The following is a 24451-nucleotide window of genomic DNA, read 5'->3' on the forward strand; positions in this document are numbered from 1 at the left end:
AAAATCCGTGTTCCAGATCTACTTGGTGTCAGCCTCCTTCTCATGGATAATACAATGGCAGATTCTTCTATCATCGCAGCCTTCACAATATCTCACAAAGGAGTATCCACCTGCACTAATGCCCACCCCGTGCAGGTGCTGAGAATGATCGTCCAACTAACTTATTGCAAACACTTGACCTTCACAAAGCAGGCTACGGAAAACAATTTTTAACGAGAACACAGTGATGTTGGTGCCTGAAACAAAAGAAAAGTTATGCACACAAAGAGAAAATATGTTTACTTTAAAATGGAGTGGGGCACCTAAGTCCACTCATGTCAATATTAAGATCCATATATCCCAACTATAATTAAATTGAAAACACGTCAGTCGTTTCACTAAATCTAAATGTAAAAAAAGTGTACACACACTTAGGTAATGGTTAAGCACGTTGCAAGTAAACATATTACTAAGCACAAATAGATGATGATTTCTTTGCATCACCAGCAGTCTGGCAGGACCTCTTGCTTTAAACTGGTGCAAAGGCCTCTCAAAGGCCTCTCAAATTCAGTGGTCTATTTAATGGGATTTTATAGGATTGACCACTGACTTCTAGCCTTCACTGAAAAATCTAGTGGGGACGTTACAATAATCTGAGATGTCAACCAGGAAGATGAAACTACGTCATTCTGGGCTACATGTTTAAAACTTGAAACATAGATAATGAGTAGCTTGTGACAGACTTTTGTCTCCTGATGTTTTGAACATCGTCATTCTTTAGATGAAATGACACGCTCACAAGCAAAAGATAATTACATGCTAAATGTTGACCAAAGGCAAGCAGGCTAACTTAACATCCTTTCTTTGGGAGTTTACAACAAAATTAGCCCAATTCTGATAAAATGCTATTATTGATGTACAGTCCTCTTAAATCTATTCAAAATCCCTTTCTGTTCACCCAAAATTTTGTATAGACATTGCTTTATAATTTAAATCATGAGTTTTATCTTTTTAAACACCTGTACAATGTTCCAACATGAATGGATTTCCGCAGAAGTGTAATTTGTGTCTTCAAAACATTTTTCAATATACAGAGTCTTCATATTAACGTCAAAGCATGTGGTATGAAAACTATGCCTGTTACATTTGCCATCTTGTCAAATGACTCAGCTTTAGAAAGGTTCATGTTTATCTGCTTTCAAGATCTTGCTTTTCCTGTCTGTCAACCCCTGTTCTGCTGAGATGTCCCAGAAGCATACAATTTCTTGTTCCAAGATGCTAAGACAACTATTTGAAGTTTGTGAAGGAAAAGGAGAAATTGTTGATGTAACTAAGTTCCTAGTAAACCAATTTACTAATAAACACCCACATTGTGTTATTTCCCTGGACATTGATAGTACTGTTAGCAAAGGTCTTGGATACGAAAAAGAGGTAGAGGTTTCTCATTTTATAAAAAACAGTGAAGTTGAACCTAATGTCTTGTTTAACCAAAAGTTGAAACCCACTGAAGACCAATTTTCACTCAGTGGGAATTGGGAGTTATAAGGGGCAAAACTATTGGCTAGTCATTATAATTAGTGAAAGTGGGGAAAAGGGAAATGCACCATTTAAATATGGTATAATAATTATTGGTAGAAATAACTTAACAGAATTCTATGGAGCAGACTAAACAACAGGAACTTTTCGTAATTCAAGATTAAGGGTCCCAGTTTTCCATTTTTAGGGATTTTCACAGATAAATACAGATAGAAAACAATGTGGTTCCTGTAAGTATTTATTTTTAAAAGCAGAAAAATACTGAAAACTGTGCTTCTAATGAGTAACTTTCCTTGCAGTCTATTGTGAATTCCGAGACAACAGATGAGCAGATAGACAGCATGGGGATCTAACAAACAGGATAAGATATCTTTACATACAGGCATATGTTAAAATAAATTTATAGTAAATTGCTAAGATTTACATGTGGGTGAGTGTTTTCCTATATGTGGCTTCTGAATTTTCTAAAACATGTCAGGCATCAAAGTCTGAGTGTATGTTTATCATTAAACAAAGGTGAAAATGTACCATTTGTTTTACTCCACTTACTTGCAAACCACAAAATAAATATGAATAAAGACTAATAAGATTGCCAAAACATAAATATGGATAAATACAGACGGAAATGTTAACAAATTAAATAACATGAAACGAGGAGCCCCAATCAAGATTAATATATGAATGTGTTGTCCCCTACAAAATCAAGAATACAGTAGAAAAATGTAGAGCCTGTTCCTAGCTTCTGCTTGATGGACAAAACTGAGTAACACATTCCCAGATTATATCAATCTAAGATTGTGTCCAGATATGGAATCTCAGGAGGCTCCATTATAGATTTCTTCACAAGAGTAAGGAAATTATAACTCCATATATATAAGTGCCATCTCATCTAAGAGTGTGACATCTACTGCTACCTTAGGCTGTCAAAGAAGGATTCTGACACGCAAGAGCACCAATATTTATTTAGACACTTAGGAACGCAATGCAAAGAAACATTGCATAACTATCTTCTCAACAAGATATTTAGGGCCAGATTTACAAGGCCCTAGCACTAAAAGTGTTGCTCCAGTAGAGCTATTCACTGCACGATATTTACAAGGTAGCACTACTGCCTTGTAAATATGGTCCCCTCAGACGCAGTTTTCTGTGGTAGAGGGGCGTGGAATGGGTGTTTTGCTGTGGGTGTTCCACAGCAACACCCATTACTTTTGACACTGTCCCAGATTTATGAGAAATCGGAAAACTGTGGCAGCGCCAAAAACTAACTTTAGTATAGCACAATGAGGAAGAATACTTTTATTCCTCCTCGTTTTTATTTTTTCTATGGGGGTCATTCTGACCCCGGCAGGCGGCGGGAGCCGCCCGCCTGGAGGGAACCGCCAGAATACCGCTGCGCGGTCAAAAGACCGCCGCGGGTATTCTGGGTTTCCCACTGGGCTGGCGGGCGACCGCCAAAAGGCCGCCCGCCAGCCCAGTGGGAAACACCCCTCCATGAGGATGCCGGCTCTGAATGGAGCCGGCGGAGTGGAGGATGTGCGACGGGTGCAGTAGCACCCGTCGCGAATTTCAGTGTCTGCTAAGCAGACACTGAAATTCAAAGTGGGGCCCTCTTACGGGGGCCCCTGCAGTGCCCATGCCATTGGGATGGGCACTGCAGGGGCCCCCAGGGGCCCCACGACACCCCTCACCGCCATCCTGTTCCTGGCGGGCGGAACCGCCAGGAACAGGATGGCAGTGAGGGGGTCGGAATCCCCATGGCGGCGCAGCAAGCTGCGCCGCCATGGCGGTTTCCCATGGGCAGCGGAAAGTCGGCGGTACACCGACGACTTTCCGCTTCTGGCCGCGGCTGTACCGCCGCAGTCAGAATGCCCGGCGGAGCACCGCCAGCCTGTTGCCGGTGCTACCGCCGACCCCGGCGGTCATGACCCCCTATGTGTGCTGCATTCTGCACACACAGAAAGAGCAAAAGGCCATGAACGGTTATGTGCAGGAAGGTGTCCCTTCCTCACAATAAACAATCATTCAAAAATGATGATTTGGTACATCTATGTGTGCTGCATCCAATATGGTGCAAGGATGCCAGCATTGGCAGCTAAATTTAGCGCCGGCGCAGGGGAAAACACAGAGGTGCACTGTATTTTTGTAAATTTGAAGCATCCCTGCATTTAAAAAGTGATGCGGTGCTGCAAATGTTTGTCACAGCACCGTGCTGCAGCACTTTATTTGTCAATCTTGTCTTTCTTCTCTTTGCAAATAGAATAGTTGTGAATTGGAACTCAGTTTTTTTCATTTGCAAATCCTGATTGGATATTTTAAACACAAGTAAGTTACATTTTGGAGAAGCTGTTCAAAAATGATGTAACATTAGCATCTTTCATCATTATTATCAGGACTTTCTAACTAAGGTTGGATGGAAAGCATATACAAAAAGCATAAATCACTAGGGTTTACAATTTTTTTTATATGCCTATGATTATCAGGGACTTTTGAAGTTTCATCATCTTTCACAGAACAGCACAGTGTACCTTTAAGATTGTCTTACTGCAATTGCTTGCTGGATGGCCTTCAACTACTTAAAAAATGGGGAAAATGTAAGTTCTGTGTTCAGTGTTGACACCTCTGAGTGGAAGCTTGTTCTTTGGCTTGATTCCTGGGCAATCTCTGTGTGGCTGTAGAGTCAGTAACAACATTCTTAATGTGATTTTTGATTATTCCAGAATGTGAGGTCATCAAGCTTCCTGACCATGCATTTTCAAAAAAAGAACCTTTCTTTCATTGATGGGGAAGAAGTCATTGCCCATGTGGGTGCCCTCATCTTGCCATGTGTTGCTTCCTCCCCAGCATGGGCACCCTCCAATAGAATACACAACACACAAAACTATGTATTATACATATTTAGTCACCTGCATGTAACTGTGAACTCAACCTTCTAAGCCTGTATTCACTTCACCATGTGCTAACACTTATGTTACATCTTTACAGAGTCCTCCAGGAGCCAAAAGGGTTCCGTCCTTCACACTCAGAAGACAATAAATGTCCTTCTCTGTTAAATAAAAAAATTGCAATTCCTTACAAACAGATATACAAACAGAGCTCTTCAATGAGCCTTCTTGGTGCTCTGGTTACTCATCCTGATCATGTCTTCGGAAACTGAGAATCATCAACAGGAGTTTTCATGACCTGTGTTGGCGATATAAGAGCAACCTCAGTCTTGAGTTTTCCAATTGTCGTTTCTGAACCAGTGAAACTGTTGACATCAGTTTCTGATGAGTGTTGAGACACATGTCTGAAATGTGAGGAATTTCATGTAATGGATTTCCTGGGGTGTGGGGCAGTCACCATGTGTCCGCTGTTGGTTATGACATGGAACGGCTCAGCATCAAATGGAGCATCAGCCTTGCATTTTCTCAGCTGATGGACAAGCCCTCGATATCTTCTTGTGAAGACAATGTTTTTTACATGTTGTCTCTTGTCTGAATCGGCTTTCATTTTCTTTTTATGATCCAAGTGTTTTGTAAAGGTTTCTTCCTCAGTTCCGGATCTTGTCTTGGTCCATTGAGGTAACTCGGATGTCATTACTTTCCCAAACATCAACATTGCAGGGCTTTCACCTGTGGTCAAGTGAGGAGTTGAAAGGAAAGCTCATAGAGTAACATTCAAGACAGACTTGACGTGAAGCTTTTCTAATGCCACACACTGAACAGCTTTCTTTAATGTACTCATGGAACATTTGACAGGGCCAGTAACCTATGGCCAAAGAGGTTTGCTCTTCTGAGGCTTCAGATTAAACAGATTGAAGAAGTCTCTGAATTCTCAACTATTAAAAGGTAGGCCATTTTCAGATTTGAAAAAAAATAACAGGAATTTTCCATGTCACAAAGATGTAATCTAATCTTTCAATGACACTGTCCTGAGTGATAGATGAGAATCTCTACTAATGGAAAAAGGGAGTATTCCTCCACAATCACCATCAGATGATGTTCATTGTCAAGAAGACCGGAAAAGTCAACAACAGTTCTTTCCCATGCATGCTTTGGCAACTCTGACATACTTAAGGGGTGTTGAGGGTTTTTTGATGAAAGACAGTTGCATAGATGACAGGCCTCTCAATTCTCTTTCAGCTCTTTCATTGAGATGGGGAAATCAAACGCAATCTCAGAGAACTTGTTTTGTAGCAACAATTCCACAATGTCCTTTATGGGCCACTTCAATTATCTGTTGTCTCCCGAAGGGCAATTCTCGAGTCCCTCAGGATGATGCCTTCTTGTGTCATGGACAGTTCATCTTTGACATTTTTAAACTTCTGGTGATCACTGTCATTGGTAAGAGGTCAAGTGTGTGGCTTCCATGACTGATGTGCAATGATGTTTTGAAGTTTTAACATTTCACGATCTTGACTTAGAAAAGTGACAATCTATTTCAACGAAATAGCAACAGGCATGTTGATGTCACAGTGAAATTTAGGTAGGCTTCAGCTGTTTTAGAAGATTTATCTGGACAGTGTATAGGCTCTCTGGATAAATAACATAAACATAACATATGTATTTGTAAAGCGCACATAACCCTTAGAAATGTAGGTGCTAAATAACAGATGTTTATTGTTACCCAAATCAATGGTACTCGTTTTATCGACCTCAGAATTTTGGATTAAAGGCTGAGTGGACCCGCTGGGATTTCAACCTGTGACCATGGGGTCAAACACAAGTTTTGAAAGTGGACGCCTTAGTCCACTAAGCCACCAGACCCAGCCTGTGTTTTGATTTTTCCCTAGATGATGCACAATTGTGTAGTTGTAGACCCCAACGTTCAATGCATCTTGTCCTTTGGATTACCAAAGATGTTCAGCAATGCTTGATGATCTGTTATAAACGTAAAAGGTTTTGCTTGTAGAAACACGAGGAAATGTTCACAAGCCACACCACTGCTAAGCTCTCTTTCTCAGGTTGTGAATAAGCACGTTCAGTCAGGGACACAATTTTGCTTGCATATGCCATGATATGTCTTTGAGCATTTTGGTGTCCATGTTTTTCTTTTGTTTGATCTCTTTATTGTATAAGTTTTCTTTACAGCAATACAGGAGATGTTATCAGCAACATTGTTGTACATACAATTTGTCTTTGTAAAAGGTGTATGGTTGCGTAGTGCATGGAATTTCTGCTGGTCAGCGTTATTGTGAGTCATAATTCTACATGTGGTTGCCTCTGTTGTTATGTTATTATTTAAGGTATAATAGCACCAGAAACATATAGTAAACAGATTTACCTGAGTAACATTAAGGGCCCAAACATGAAAAAAAAATAAGGGGGGGTTGGGCAGGCAGGAGAAAAAGAGAGGGTAAAAATCAAACATTAGTAATCATATCGGTCCTATAATGTTAAAGAGTTTCTCACCAGAGAAAGACATTTGACCCAGTAGGGTAATTGAGAGTATAAAGGGGCATATTAACAAGCCCCTAGTGCCACCTTGCGCCATTCTATTGTCAATTTCTTTTATGCTAAGATGGCGTTAAGGAAGCCTTTCTTCCGTGTGTTTTTACAAAGTGGGGCAAACAGCAAACCCTTGCGCCACATTATGCCTGCGCCAGGCATAATGTATGCAAGGGGGCGTTCTGATGCAGGGAGGCCCATAAAAATGGTGCAGTGAAATTCACAACATTTCACTGCACCAGTTTTTATGTCATTTTAAATGCCTGCTCAGAGCAGGAGTTAGAATGACCCACCCATTTTAATCAATGGGACTAGTGCAGGAAAGTAGTGTCAAACATTTTTGATGCTATTGTCCTAACAACTGCCATGGTGCGCACAATTTTAAATACAGTGCAACCATGGTGTCATTAGGTGGGGCAACGGCAATGCAAGAGAACTGGTGCATCAGGACTAATGCACCACTTTCTTGTAGATATGCCCCAAGGTGTTTAAGTACACACTTCGGTGTGTTGTGTACAGGTATGGAGATCAGGTAGGATAGTGTCCCAATGTGATGAAATGGGGTAATTGCGGAGTCCCAAACTGTCCTATCCATGTTGAAATGGAGTGCAACCAGGCTTCTACTCTTGGGGATCCAGATGACTTCCACCTGTGAGGAATCTCATATCTAAGAAACATGTAGAGGCTTTATGTTTTTTGTCTCTGTGATAAAGACCCAGAAGGCAACTCTCCCATGTGTGTATCTTGTGCCTCTCTGAGCCTATGGAAAAAGGTTGTGCCACTCCATGCCAGTAGTGTTGTAGGGAGGGGCAGGCCCACAGCATGTGGAGGAGGTTGGCGTCTATTTGAGTACGTCGAGGGCAGGCTGCATCTTTTCTATGGAAACATTGATTAATTTTATCTGGGGTCAAATATGCCCTATGCATGATATAATATTGTTTAAGTTGAAAGCTGGCATTTCGAGGTAAAAGTACAGCCCTCTCTTTGTCCGTAGAACATCATGCCAAATCTGTCTTTCATCACTGGCGAAGGGGTGAGAGAGATGTTGTGGTATGGTGTTGCAATGAGTCTGACAGCCAACGCGTGAGGTGTCGGCCCGTGCCCGTCACACGTATGCATTGCATGTTAAGATGCATTTGGGGTTCAGATGACATGTCTCCCCAGCTGTGTCCTACTGCCTCAACTAATGAGTTATATGCAAGGAAATGCCCAGGGGGTAGGCCAGTTTCATCCATATATGACTCATACGAGAGAAGGATCTTGCCGCCATAGAGATCACCTAGCAAATGGAGTCCAGCCTTGTGGCTGGCTGATATTTCAGTCATGGTGGTCACAGCTCATCCTCTGGGTATTCAGAGGCTGGTGCATATGTGTAATGGATTGAGTGAGATATAGGCACTGGTGAGAGCAGCTGTAGGCCAGGAGTACTAGTTTGGGGTGTAGCTGTGGCAAAGTAGAGCATGGATAAAATAAATGATGGATGATGGTCCTGCTCCAGGTAGGTTCAAGCGTGGCCGTATTCGTACGTTGCAAACCTGCTATCCATCTTTCCACCCACTGGAGCTGTGATGCTAAGTAGTACTGTTCATAGTTTGGTATTGCCAAACCTCCATAATCAGAAGGCAAGCATAGTTTCGTCAGTGCCACCCAATAGCGGGTTTTGCTCCAGATAAAGCCTCTCACCATTTTCTCCAGGAATAGGTAAAAGAGGGGTGGTATATACAATGGCAGGTTAAAAAAATAATAGAGTAGGCATAGGAGTACCATCATTTTATGGAGCACAATACGTCCCACAATGGATAGTGGAAGTGTGGTCCAAAAAGTGATTTGTGATTTCAGTGACGCAATCGTCCTGATGAGGTTTCAACCAAATAGTGATGAATCCCGATGGTATGTCCTAAAATCAAGGTATCTGAAGACAGTAGGTTGCCAGGTTATCAAAATATTATTAATGATAAAATGTGGGTCTGGCATTGTGGGGAAGAGAAAGGACTTCGCACAGTTAACCTTTAGACCAGAGATATGAGCAAAGCGATGTGGAATTTGCGTGGCTGATGAGGGAATGGAGTGGATGTCTTTTATGTAGTGGAGTAGGTCATCTGCATAGAATTATATAGTGTGTGTTCTGTCCCACATATGGATAGTCTATGGCCTGAGCTTGTATTGCAAGTACCAGTGTTTCGATGGCTAATGAGAAAAGGAGTGGGGAGTGGGGAGAGTGGGGAGCCCTGGCAGGTATCTCTGCATATTTGGATCGGTTCTGATATAAGATTACTTGTTTTAACCCTTGCTAGAGTGTTTGAATACAACAGATGTATCAGTCAAATTATTCTGGCCCGACCCTGTAGAGTGGTGTTACTGCAAACTGAAAGCCCCAATCTAGTGAATCAAGGGCTTTCTCAAAATCAAGCGCCATGCATCCAGCTCATGTCCATTTGCTTGGCAGGTTTGCAAGGAGCCAAAAGAAGTAGCACCAGTTAAGGGAAGTCTTGAGAGTAAGGACAAATTCATTTTGATCTTGGTGGATCAATGAAGGAACAAGGGATGCCAGGTGGTCCTCTAATATTTGGCCAGGATTTTGTAATCTGTATTCTATAATGCTAAGGGCATGTATGACCCTAGGGCAGTGGGTTCCCTATCTGGCATGGGGAGGGAAATGAAATAACCTTGCAGAGACAGTCTAAGAGGTAAGAGGACTCTTGTGCGGTTTTGAACATTTTTTGAAGGTGAGAAGCCAGTTGTGTTGCATACACTTTATAAAATTCAGCTGGTAAGCTGTCTGGACCTGGCGTTTTACCAATGGGCAGTGCACTTTTTTCCACCTGTATTTCAAACAAGGTTATTGGATCATCTGGCTCCACTCACTGGTCCATGGTAATTTGTGGGATTTGCAACGTGGAGAGGAACGGGTCGATCCCTCCTTTGTCCAACTAATGTAGATTAGCTTAATGTGCTGTAATGCCGGGTTAATTCTGTGTGTATTTCCTGTTGTGTGTATATCAAATTGTCATCAGGGGAGCACAGTGTGGGTGGTGATTGCATTTCATGTGTGTTCCTGCCTGATCAGCAATGCCAAGAGGAAACCTGATTTGTCTGCAGTTGTGTGGGTTCTGGTGGAGTGGGTCGTGTAGTTTAGGCAACAAAGGAGCTCTAGAAAAGTGGCGTATGAATGCTGTGCTTTTGTTAGGGTGGTGGAATTCAATTGGTCTTTTGCCTTTCAGGTTTCAAAGTCTAGAAGAGTGTGTTTGATCTTTGAAAGTTTCCCTTCTGCTTGACAGTGCATGCCACCTTTCGCTCCCATGCAGTGTCTGCAATGCGTTCAAAGTATGTTTCAATTACTGTGACTAATGCCTCTTGAAATGGAGGATCTTCCAATGTGGCAGTTAGGAGGCACCAAGTAGGGATTGGGCGTGGGCCAGTGTCCCAGATGAAATATAAATATTGTGGTTTATGGTCTGGATGGGTGCGGCCTAGGTACTCTATGTGTGTGATAATGGGGAGCAAATTGAGGGTCCAAACCAATGGAGTTTATGTGATGAAGAATAAAAGGAATATATTTTGGTGTTGGGGTGACAAATTCACCAAATGTATGCTGAGTGCCATTGGGTGAGTCAGTCTTGTAGCAACAGTGCTTTTGATGTGGCAGTGGTTTGTGGAAGAGGAGGAAATGAAAAGTCTAGGTAGGTATCTAATACTCTGTTAAAGTCACCTCTTATCAGCCAGGAAATCCCATTACAGCCAAAAAACATGGTTGAAATAGATCATAAAAAAAAGAGGTCTGGTCTGTGTTTGGAGCATAAATATTTCCTATTGGGATGTGTTGGCCATTTAAGCGACCTTTGACAATAACATATTGACCCTTGGGGTCTGTGACTGTCTCCTCCATTGTAAAGTGGACCCTGGGTTGCACCCAAATTAATGCTCTTCGTGCATAGGAGGAGAAATGAATGGCATATACCTGTCCATACTATCTACGCTGCAGTTTAGTTGCCTCTAGAAATGTTAAGTGTGATTCTTGTATTAGAGGGATGTGTGTTTTATGATATTTGAGGTATGAGTGAACTGCATTGCGGCGTGAAGGGGTGAGCATACCCGGAACATTCCAAGTTACTATATTAGCGGGGGTCATAAGAGCCATGTAGCAAAAAGTAGTTTCCTATTGTTGCTACTAGAGTGGTCGGCCAGTATTGGGTGGGTATAGGTTCTCCTTGTATGTGCGTGGTAGGTGTGAAGTCAAAACAAAATGTTGAATTAACAAGTGATGTAACTAACCAAGAACAAACATTATTAATAGTACTAGAGCAGAGTCCACCCAAACATACAGCTATCTTATGCCAAGAGCAATAACCAAAAAGAATGAAAGTAGTGTTGGGTGTCTGGTGCCCAAGCAACCCCAGTATGACTGGGTATTCAGCATATATCAGTTGTAGATAGCTCCGCGTGCAGTGCCATCCCAATCGGTCATTTTAATCTTTGCTTTCAGTCCAATTCCCAGACTGCCTCTAGGTGCGGTAATATGTGTGTACCAACAAAATATGGAGGGCGTTCAGTTATGTGTGACATCAAGGATACAAGACTGAGCAGGTTAGAATGGGTATTCGCGTGCAAATAGTGTCAGGCTGTGAGTTTAGTCAAATCTTGCTGTGTTCAAATAATGTCTTTTGATGTCTGAGGAGTCACATCAGAAATGTTTGTATGTTCTATTCCGGGAGGCTATGTTGCATATGATACATTTGTCTCTGGAGTTATGCTCGAAGTCAACTTCTGGGCCAGCATCTGGAGTGGGATCATGGAGTTGCATTGCCACCTGTATTGCCCATCGTCTGTCAGTGATGATCTGTTCCAGATTGGGGACTGCTTTTATTTGGAAAGTACCTCAATGGCAATGATGTCGGCCCCTCACCTCCACTCTGTGTAAAGTCTCTTGCCTGCCTGGGAGACATGGTTGCCAGTCACGATTATTCCAGACAGTCCCATACATCTTGTGGGGAGTCGAAGAACTGTGTTTTCTCCTCTGTTACCACTCTTAAGCGCACAGGGAACAACAGTGATTACCCTAGCTCCAGTTCACACAGGCAATGCTTGACTGCCCAGAATGAGTTACAATGGTGTTGTATCTGAATGGTATAATCAGGGAAAAACATGACGTCTGCATTGTCTACTTTTATGACAAACAGTTTACAGGTTTGCCCCAGTATCGAATCGTGGTCATGATAATGCAACAGGAGGAATATTAGAGGCCTGGGATTGGAGCCAGGTATGGGCCCATGGGCTGGTATGGGATGCACCCTCTTGATGAATACAAATTGCAACATAACCATGGCTGGAAGGATTTAGAGAAGCCAGCTTTTAGCATAGGCCACCATGTCTTGTTCCTCTGTTCCTTCTGACAGTCTATTATGCAGAAGTTATTGCATCTGGTGCGTCGTTTGGAATCTTAGGCTCTTGCTTCCAGATTGTGAATGCATTACATACAAGCCTTTAAATCTGTTTCCAGTTGATGAGTCTTTGGTTGAATATCCATGATAGATTTTTCTGTTGACTGTAAATGGTTTGCTAGTTTATGGTGATCGCATGGAGCAGCATGAGATCAGCTGCAACATGGTCAATTTTGGATTCCAGTAAGGTGTGAGTTTTATCAATTGCTGACAATACAACATCAAGTTTATTGCTTGAGGACAGTTGTTATTCACTGCAGTTGGATGTCGTGGGGCCCATGGCGGTGGAGAGGCGTGACAACACTCCAAAGGCATTAAAGCACAATTTTCCCATGTCCCCAACACCAGGGAGATGAGACACGTCCTGCAACTTGCTATTTAGTAAGTTAGAGATCGAGGGGAGAGACCAGCTTGCTAGTGCCTGTGGTTACAGGGCAGGTACTGCAGCATAAGCAGCATACAAAGCCCCCTCAGTAACTCTGTTTTGATCAAAGGTACTGCAGCATCATTTGTATCATGCCAGAGGTCTGAGGGCTCTACAGTGATGTATTGGGTTAGGAGAAGCGACTGGAGCCTGTGGCAGCTTTCAGTCTAAGAAGTACCATGTTGAATTGTCTATTACAATCTAGTTTGCGGAGTTTACAGTTTGTGGTGTTAATGTATGCTGGATCTTCAATAATAGGTGTGGCTGGGATCCAGGCCAGCAGTGCCTACAGTATCTTTTGGTTTCTGCATAAGTAAATCAGGATGATCAGGGCCCGACATCTTCAGCTAACTTATTGTGTGCAACACCGCACGGTGCAATGTTCAGTAATTTGTACATGACACAAGTGGTCCCTCCGGGCTCCACCGAACATATGCCCAGTCTATTGGCCAGTCTGTGCATGTAATGCAGTATCAGGGATACCTCACAGGGTCAGTCAGATTCCCATGATTAATCTTATTAATGTATTGTGTTGATGGTGTCTGTAAAGGGGTATAGGCCTGATCTTACTGTCTCTTGCGAGGCCTACTCAAGTCTCCATTTGAGGCCTAGGCTCACACGCTTTTAAATATATGAGCTTGCGGGACCCAACTCCTGCCCCTGATGGAGCAGACACATTTGCATCGGCGGCCCTGGGAGACTGCGGAGGCGCCTCAGGTGCAGAGCCAGTGTCTTCAACTGCAGGGCTCTGCCTCTGTGTGTGCAAGACTAGGAAGGCATGCTCCTACCTCGGGCACCGTTGGTGTTGGCTTCTGCCACTTTGGCCTTCCAGGAGGCAGTTTCCCCTCTCATGCAATGACGTCCGGTCCCACCACTGGCTTCAGGCAGCCTGTCACTGTGGCAGCACCCATCAAGGCCTGATCGCCACTCTAGAACTCTGCTACGTCAGCCTAGCTGCGGTCGCCTGCCCCTGCCAGCTAGCGCGTTTAGTCTTTGTGGCCACTGACAGGCGGCCTCTCAGGTGATCTATTGGACCAAGGACACGGTGGGGGCAGGGACTGGGGCGGGGACTAGGGCAGATGTTGCTTTAGCTGCTGGATATTTACAGAATAAATGGTGTTTTGCTGTGGAGCCTCATTAGAGCGCATCCGCCATCTTTGCTCGACAAGCATGCCCAACCACTTTGGTGTCCGTTGCGCTGTGCAAGGATTGCGCCTAACATGACAGGCCACTGGCAAATGTCTTCTCAGGTTTAAGTACCGCTCTCTTTGAAACTGTCTTTTGATGGTTCCCTGGAGCCACGGCAGACAAACCTTGGGAGGCACCTGTGCGCCATGAGCGGTACTTAAACCTGAGAATACATTTGGCGGCATTCCAAGCAAGCCCCTAATCCACGCTGCTCCCTGCTGATGACAGGCAATACCCAGAAGCACGTGTACAGGGATATACAGAACTTGCTGCGCCTACGGAGGTGAAAGACTCTTTCTACTTTTTGAATGGACTACGAATTGACTGCATTTACCATGATGCTTTAGGGTTATACTTTAGTTGGTGAAGTGCAGGCAGTGTGCTCTCTCCCTTTGAAACTGTCTTTTGATGGCTTCCTTGAGCCATGGCTGACGACCTTTGGGAGGCACTTTTGCACAATGAGCAGTACTTAAACCTGAGAAGACATTTGGCGGCATTCCAAGCAAGCCCCTAGTCCACGCTGCTCCCTGCTGATGATGGGCTAAATCCAGAAGCACGTGAACAGGGATATACAGAACTTGCGTCACCTACGGGAGGTGAAAGAATCTTTTTACTTTTTGAGCGGACTACGAATCAACTGTATTTACCATGATGCTTTGGGGTTATACTTTGTTGCTGAAGTGCAGGCAGTGTGCTCCCTCCCTTTGAAACTGTCTTCTGACGGCTCCCTTGAGCCACGACTGATGACCCTTGGAAGGCACTTTTGCGCCATGAGCCGTACTTAAACCTGAGAAGATATTTGGTGGCATTCCAAGCAAGCCCCTAGTCCACGCTGCTCCCTGCTGATTACGGGCTAAACCCAGAAATGAATGTACAGGGATATGCAGCACTTGATGCACCTACGGAGGTGAAAGACTCTTTTTACTTTTTGAAGGGACTACGAATCAACTGCATTTACCATGATGGTTTGGGGTTATACTTTGTTGCTGGCGTGCAGGCAGTGTGCTCACTCTCTTTGAAACTGTCTTTTGACAGCTCCCTTGAGCCATGGCTGACGAACCTTGGGAGGCATCTATGCACCATGAGTGGTACTTAAACACGAGAAGACATTTGGCGTCATTCCAAGCAAGCCCCTAGTCCACGCTGCTCCCTGCTGATGGGCTAAACCCAGAAACACCTGTACAGGGATATACAGCACTTGTGGCACCTACTGAGGTGAAAGACTCTTTTTACTTTTTGAACGGTACTTAAACCTGAGAAGACATTTGGCTGCATTCAAAGCAAGCCCCTAGTCCACGCTGCTCCCTACTGATGATGGGCTAAATCCAGAAACACGTGTACAGGGATATACAGCACTTGCTGCACCTACTGAGGTGAAGGACTCTTTTAACTTTTTGAACGGGCTACGAATCAACTGCATTTACCATGCTGCTTTGGGGTTATACTTTGTTGCTCGAGTGCAGGCACTGTGCTCCCTCTCTTTAAAACTGTCTTTTGATGGTTCCCTTAAGCCACGGCAGACGAGCCTTCGGGAGGCACCTGTGCGCCATGAGTGGTACTTAGACCTGAGAAGACATTTGGCTGCATTCCAAGCAAGCCCCTAGTCCACACTGCTCCCTACTGATGATGGGTTAAACCCAGAAACATGTGTCCAGGGATATACAGCACTTGCTGCACCTATGGAGGTGAAAGATTCTTTTTACTTTTTGAACGGACTATGAATCAACTGCATTTACCGTGCTGCTTTGGGGTTATACTTTGTTGCTGGAGTGCAGGCAGTGTGCTCCCTCTCTTTGAAACTGTCTTTTGGTAGCTCCCTTAAGCCACGACTGACAAGCTTTGGGAGGCACCTGTGCGCCATGAGTGGTACTTAAACCTGAGAAGACATTTGGCGGCATTTCAACCGAGCCCCTAGTCCACGCTGCTCCCTGCTGATGACGGGCTAAATCCAGAAACACGTGTACAGGAATATACTGCACTTGCTGCGCCGACAGACGTGAAAGACTCTTTCTACTTTTTGAACGGACTAAGAATCAACTGCGTTTACCATGGTGCTTTGGGGTTATACTTTGTTGCTGTATTGCAGGCAGTGTGCCTCCTCTCTTTGGAACTGTCTATTGACGGCTCCCTTGAGCCATGGCTGACGATCCTTGGGAGGCACCTGTGCGCCATGAGTGGTACTTAAACCTGAGAAGACATTTGGTGGCATTCCAACCAAGCCCCTAGTCCATGCTGCACCCTGCTGATGACGGGCTAAACCCAGAAACACGTGTACAGGGATAAACAGATGCAGCCCATGTGTTTTCTATGGTGTCAATCATGGAAGCGGAGGTAGCGCATTATATTTCTCCTTAGACATAATATTTATAGACATACCTCTGATGATAATGAAAGGTATTGAACAACTGTTTATTTTCAGTGTAATCTTTGTACATTTGTATGACTTTGGTGCTTTTTCAAGTCGACTTTACCTTAACTGGTTTTGTTCTTCACATACGGCCAGTCCAACATGTGTGTATTTTACTGAAGTGAACATCAACATTGCACAATCATCTTCTTCACTTTCACTTGAAACGGACAAACTTTTTGATGATGATTTAGATAATGATCAACTTTATTTGGAGTCAATTTGTCTCAACTGATGTTGTCGCTTGGCCTTCTGGGCATGCATTGAACGTTGCTTCTGGAAAGATCGGTACGCCATTTTATCGTCTCTCCATGATGCACTTATTTTTTCCTTCACTTTGCAAACTGTTACAAAATGGTTCTCCTTACCACAGTCTTTGCATATCTGTCAATGGTGGGACATTTATCTTTGTGTGGAACGACAATCTGCACCTGAAACACAACTACTTTTTCTTTGGAGACATCACCTTGTGTCCTTCGACTTAATGATTCAGCTTACTTTTGATGTTCATGACTGACTCACTTTGAGCACCTGAGGCTCTTCAGCTCTGGCACCCATGAGAACTTGCTCCAGAGTAAAGGGGTCATTATGACCCCAGCGGCGAGTGTTCATGTGGCGGTAGAACCACCAACAGGCTGGCGGTTCATACTGCCACATTATGAGAATGGCGGGTTGGCTGCAGGCCACTTCTCCACTCATAACCGCCATAGCACTACAGCTGCCGGGCCAGAGATGTCAATCTCTAGCCTGGCAGCCGGCATAGTACCGCTGGCGCCATTTTGAGCATACCTACCACCATGGTTTTTGTGGCGTTAGCAACGCCACAAACACCATACCGGTAAGCCCTACCGGTGATGGAATTCTTTCCTTGTCACTGGTAAGTGGCTCCCCCACCCCTCCAACACTCACCTGACACCCCATACCCCCCTCCATCAAAAATCCCCCCACCCCCTCCGATCCTCTCACTCCCCCCACCCCCCATACACACACACCCATCTGCAGACACACACCACGCATACACCCATTCACTCACACTGGCATACACGCATACATACACACATACTTCCAGACATGCTTGCACACATTCTTATACACAATCACACTGACATGCAGACGAGCACTCACTTCACCATTCTTAAACTCATTCACTCACACGCTCCTGTTTCCTTCAGCGTTCATCGTCTGAATGAATCTGACAGGCATCCGTCAATAACTCTGAGACATGTTGCTTCTACATCATTAAGTTAATTTAATCTACAATGGTGGATGAGCGTATCCAGTATCTCAACTAATTCATCTATAGTTTCACCAACACTTTGTTGTTCTTGACTGAAAATTTACCTTTCGTAATATACATTCAGTACTGGATTGAACTTGAGATTAAAAGCTTCTTTAATTTGACAGTATGCAACTTCTTCAGTGTGACATGCTGTTGCAAACAACAGACCCGCCTGAGGATGCGACGCGGACTGAATCTGCCGCTCCCAACCCGGAAGGGGAAGGTCCGTTGACCAATCCCCTACGACTTCAGGGATCCGAAGGGCAGAGGCAGCAGCTTTGCGCCCTTGCGGTAGTATAAATAGGGGCAGCCCAGGAGAGAGAGGTCGTGGAGCAGCCAAAGGAGCAGTGAATCACCACAAGGAGGACTGGAAGCCCAAACAGAATCGAGGAGCCATCGATCCAAAAAAGAAAGCCGGAAAACGCCCAGGAGAGATCCAGGACGACCCCAGCGGCACAGGAAGGACCCAGCGCGACTTCCAGCCACCCACTTCAGGAGAAGCATAGCCTCTCCAGGTGCGTGCCACTCGTAGGGAGGGGAAAAGCAGGGGTGGTTGGGAGGGATTACCACGCCTTAACCATAGAGGTCATTGAATTTTGGGAAGAGATTGAAAACTACATTTGCAACACATAAAAGAAGGGTTGTGGTGGTGGGGACTGCGCAACAAGGGAGGGGGAAAGAAGGAATACGAAAGAAGAGCGAGATACACAAAGAAGACAGCAAGGAAGAAGACGGATAACATAGAGACGAAGACAGACAAAGAGAGGTCTACCAAAGGCAGCTAGACAGTGTAAGCAAAGCGAAGGGAGGAATCTCTAAACAGGAAAACAGAAAGACCTAGAGAGAGAGAGAGGTCTCATAGGAGCAAACCAGAAACACGCGACAGAAAAAGGAAACAAGAGTGGGAGAAAAAGAAAACATCCCACCACATAATAGAGACCAAAGGATAGAAAAGGACAAAGAAAAGAAAGACAGAACAACAGGGAAAAGGAAAGACAGGAAAGACGGAAGGGAAAAGATGAAACCTGTATTTAGGATATCTTACTTATCTGTACTTTATCTTGTGTTTCCTTACATGTGCCTCCCGGGAGCCCTGGAAGAAGAGAGACAAGAAAAGGAGAACCTGAACCGCAGCATGCACAAGAATAGGACACAGAATCATACTGAATACTTATCTTGCACAACAAAAATAATCCTCACCTTAGCTGGTAACTCGCTGACTTCGTGTCCTCATTGAGTCACCCGGCCACAAGTGGTGTCAGAAGTGGGATTTGTGAAGCACGGCAACATGGAGGAGAAACAAACACTTGCAGACATGATAGCGCAGTTGGCCGAGGGTCAGCAACACCTACAGTTGGTTTGGGAACAACAGCTGAAGGAGGCCAAGGAAGAGCGGGAGGCCCTACAGATGGCCCTGAAAAGCTAGGCCACCATCATGGCTAATAACCAACTGGTCCATGAGAATGCCTTGGGAAAACTAACGGATACCATCGCACACACCAAAGTGCATCCAAACGTTCTGAGTACCGTACTTCTGAAGTATCAGGAACAGGAGGACCCCGACTCATTCTTTACAAATTTTGAGCGTGTGGCATGAACCGCCAATTGGCCCATGAACAAATGGGGACAGTACATTGCTCCCCTCCTGACCGGTCATCTACAAGCAGCATATGTTTAGTTTGAGTTTTTATGCATTTATAGAGCGCGTAGCTACCCTAGGGCATCCCAGCGCTGAAGGTACAGGAAAGTTCTTGAAAAGAACAGGAGGGACAGGCTAACGACTGAAGAGAATGGTTTTCAACCTCTTCCTAAAAAGAGATTCAGAAGGTTCAAGGCGGATCTCAGGAGGTAGGGCATTCCAGAGACGGGCAGCCTTGATGATAAAAGAGTTTCCTCCCCATGATTTATTGACACGGGGTATGTGAATCTGCCGAGTAGAAGATGATCTCAAGTGTCTCGAAGGAGCGTAAATGGAGATTTGTTTTCTGAGGAAATGTGGACCTCTGTTGTGTAGGGCTCTATGAGTGATACACATGGATTTAAAATGTATGCGCTGTTTGATCGGCAGCCAATGGAGTGCTGCAAGAGCCGGCTTGGCAGATAGATGTCTGGGACAGTTCGTAAGGAGCCTAGCTGCCGTGTTCTGCACAATCTGCAGTTTCCTTACTACATATTCCGGGGAACTAAGATAGAGAGAATTCCCATAATCCAGGCGGAAAGGAACCAATGCCTGGACCAGGATTCTTCTGGATGAGACGGGAAGAAGACTGAGAATCTTCCTAAGAGATCTAATAAAACCAAAGCAGACAGAAGAAATATTCTTTGCTTTTAGTTCCATTGTGAAACGGGAGTCCAGTACAAAACCTAGGCTTTTTACCTGTCCTTGAGGCAGAGGCAGAGGCAGACTGGTAAAGGCCTCTGAGTAACATGTTAGAGGGGATGCTGGAGAGCCATTGCTTAAGATGAGTACTTCAGATTTGCCATAGTTAAATTTGAGTTTGGATTGAATCATCCAGTCGCCGATGTCCCTCATACAGCTGGCTAGGTTGACGGAGGGAGAGTTCCCAGTACTAGAAAGGGAGACCACTAGTAGAGTATCATCAGCGTTGATGACCAATGAAAGATTGTAGGGAGTGACTACTTTAGCCAAGGATGATAAATAGATATTAAAGAGAGTTGGACTTAAAGAGGAACCTTGAGGGACTCCACAAGTTAGGGGAACGATATCCGAGAGAAAAGAACGGTCCAGAACTTGGAAGGTTCTTCCTGTGAGGAAGGAAGATAGCCAGGAGAGTGCTAGGCCTCCCACGCCTGCCTTGGAGAGTCTGTCGCAAAGGAGAAAGTGGTCAACCGTATCAAAGGCTGCGCTGAGATCAAGAAGAATGATGGCTGCATGTCCTCCCTGGTCTAATAGTTGACGGGCAGACTCAGTCACTGTTAGGAGCGCAGACTCAGTGCTGTGTTGTGCTCTAAAGCCCATTTGAGTGGGATGAAGAAGCGCATTACTCTCAAGATAGCTCATCAGTTGCAAATTTACATGTTTCTCCAATATCTTAGCTAAGATGGGGAGAAAGGCAATGGGCACTTCTCCCCATTTTAGGGGTTACACCCTACAATGAAATAAAGAAGGCAATCTTAGAACCTATAGGGTTGGACCAAGAAAGTTACAGGGTCAAGTTCCTTCAGATAAAATGGATATCCCAGGAGAATCCACATACCTTATACTACAGGGTACACCATGGTTACACCCCACCGAGACCATGAAAGAGGACATGTTCAATGCCATCATACTCAAACAATACATGGAAGCCCTCCCTCCAAGTACCCGTAATTGGGTCAGACAACACCCTGACTTAACCAACCGCACAGCCATAGACCTCGCTTGTGCATTCCTAAGAGCCCCCGACCTCAGAGGAACCCACACTAAACAAACAACATCCACTGCTTCTCGGTTGGGTACAGTGAAACCAGTCCATCCACAGACCATGGTTCCTCATGGTTCAGAACGTGCCACCCCTTCACAACCCTCATCCCCTCGAGACACCCATAACTGGACCCCAATGTTTTCACTGTTCAGAATGGTGGCATTTCGCCCAATATTGCCAGTTAAAGAAGGAGACAGGTGAGCCAATGGAGATAGGAATGATGAAGGGACGAGTGCTATGGTCTGGCACCAAGAAAACGAAATATACCATAACCGCGGGTCTTAACGGCAAAGAAAGAAAAGCTTTGATAGACTCAGAGTGCAGCCAAAGTGTGGTAAAACAGGACCTGGTGAAGCCAGAACAATGGAATCCGCACACCCAAGTCCTGATCACCTGTGTCCATGGAGACCAACGGTCATACCCGGTAGCAATGGTCTCTCTTAATTGGCGAGGAGCAGAGGAGCGGCTCGCAGTAGGAGTGATCCCCACCCTGGGGGAAGATCTAATCATTGGCACGGATTACGAGGACTTTATTCCATTGTTAGCAAAAGCCAGCCTGGAATATTTAATCAACACATGGTGGGAAGATGCACCATATGTTAAGGCAGAGGTAGAAGAGAGCCCCAAGAGACTAAACCTTAGTAGAAAACAAAAGCAGGAACAACTGCGTTATTATCACGCCAACCCGGTCCCTGGTTCTCTCCGGCCAGCCCCACAACCGACAACAGTATTAACAGCCGTAGGGAGCTTCAGACAAGCACAACGAGAGGACCCCACCCCGAAAAACGCATGGCATCAGGCCTTAGCCATGGATGAGACATCGGTAGGTCCCACATTTTCCAAAGAAAATAATTTGTTGTATAGATCCAGTCCTAACACTCCTGGAAGATCCCCTCAACTAGTGGTACCCCAAACTCATAGGTAGCAGGTCCTCCACTTGGCACATGGGGATAACGGGGAGGGACATGTGGGAAGAGAAAAAAATGAGGCAGCTATATTACGACTGTTTTATTGGCCAGGTGTCTACGGGGACACTAGTTATTATAGACACCCCCTTCTCCTGAGTAGGTTTAGATATTGTGGGACCCTTAACCCCGTCAGTGAAAAGACATCAGTATATCCTGGTACCAATTGACTACGCGACCCGAAATCCTGAGGCTATCCCCATTTTCAGTATGCATACCAAAACGATATCCCAGGCCATGATTGAGTTCTTCTGCCGAGTTGATTTTCCCAAAAAAATACTTACGGACCGGGAAACTCCTTTCATGTCCCGGCTTATGGCCGAAGTTTATCATTCCCTCAGGGTCCGACAGGTACAGACCTCGGTATACCATCCACAAATGGATGGTTTAGTTGAGCGGTACAATAAAACCATTAAAACACTGCTATGAAAAGTCATCACCGAGTCTGGCAGGGATTGGGAAAAGAAGCTACAGTTGGTTCTCTATGCCATGCGCACCCATGTCCAATCCTCCACGGAACATAGCCCCTTTGAATTACTCTTCGGACGACAACCCCGCGCGCTTTTAGAAATGTTAGCAGAACATTGGGAGAAATCAGAGGCAGAGGTCAAAGACATCCTCACATACACGAAAGATCTGAGAGATAACCTACACACTCTGTGGGAAGAAGCCCACTCCGCATGAGATGCTCAAATAAAACTGAAAACATCTTATGACCGTAAAAGCACGCCCCGAAGTCTGAGGGTGGGAGACAAGGTGCTTGTGTTAATACCCACCTGTGAAAACAAATTGCTCGCCCGGTGGCAAGGACCATATAAGGTAATAGAACAAATCAATCCTACCACCTATAAACTTGAGATACCACCGGGTATAGGCAGAGAACAAATATACCATATCAATCTTCTTAAGAGGTGGTATGAGTCAACTGACCACCACCCTACCCTGTACATAACTAAAGAGCCCGAACAGGACATACCCATATACCCAGTCCCTGACACTCCCGCAACGGAGACCCCCTACCTCAGTTCAATTCTTCCCTCACTGAAACCCAACTCAAACAGCTCAAAACCTTAGTCGCCACGAGTCTCGATGTGTTTTCCAAAACACCAGGATGAACTCCATTGATTCAACACCCCATTCGCACCATTAAAGATACAGTATCCCGTCAACGACCATACAGAATCCCCGAGGCTAAAAGGCAGATGGTAGAACAAGAGGTGGAAGCTATGTTGAAAGCAGGTATAATCGAACCTTCTGCTAGTCCATGGTGTTCCCCGGTAGTGTTAGTTCCAAAACCAGATGGAAGTACCAGATTCTGAATTGACTTCAGACAAGTCAACGCATTATCACATTTTGACTCATACCCGATGCCATGAATAGATGAGCTCTTAGACCGCTTAGGCCAAGCCCGATATATGTCCACCCTGGACCTGACAAAAGGCTACTGGCAGATTCCTCTGTGATCCGAAGACAAGGAAAAGGCTGCTTTTGCTACTCCTTCCGGTCTTTATCAATTTACGGTTCTCCCGTTTGGCCTACATGGGGCTCCTGCCACCTTCCAACGGCTTATTGACAGGATACTCCAGCCTTTTCATGGGTATGCTGCATCATATCTGGATGATATAGTGGTCTATAGTGCCAGTTGGGAAGAGCATCTCGAACACCTAGGTCACATAATACAGGCCCTGAGGGAAGCCAACCTAACTGCAAACCCGGAGAAATGTAAGTTAGGCCACACCATCATCAAATATCTGGGCTACATACTAGGGGAAGGTCAGGTGCGACCCCAAATAAAGAAAATTCAAGCCATCACACAAATATCCTTTCCCCGTACAAAAAAAGATGTTTGCGCCTTCCTGGGAATGGTGGGATACTATCGCAGCTTCATACCCTGTTTGTCCACCATAGCAAGACCCCTTACGGACTTATTAAGAAGAACAAGTCCAAACCGTATAGCCACCCTTTCTGAATCTGAACTGAAGAGTTTCGAGACTCTGAAACGCTCCTGACTTCTGAACCAGTCCTATGTTGCCCGGCTTTACTAAACCTTTAGTGGTTCAGACTGATGCCTCGGATGTGGGACTGTGGGCTGTATTATCACAGGCGGATAGGGATGGGGCTTTTCACCCCATTGCCTACATCAGTCGCAAATTGTTACCCCGGGAGCAACACTACCCTACTCTTGAAAAGGAGTGTTTGGCAATAAAATGGGCAGTGGAATCACTACGTTACTATTTGGCAGGGAGAACATTCACGCTACTAACAGACCATGCTCCTTTAACATGGCTTGCTCAACATAAAGATACTAATGCTCGGGTTCTCAGTTAGTTCCTCTCACTCCAGCCTTTTTCCTTCCAGGTTCGTCATTCCCCTGGGTCCTGCAT

This window comes from Pleurodeles waltl, chromosome 7 (genome assembly GCF_031143425.1).
Source record: "Pleurodeles waltl isolate 20211129_DDA chromosome 7, aPleWal1.hap1.20221129, whole genome shotgun sequence".
Classification (NCBI taxonomy): domain Eukaryota; kingdom Metazoa; phylum Chordata; class Amphibia; order Caudata; family Salamandridae; genus Pleurodeles; species Pleurodeles waltl.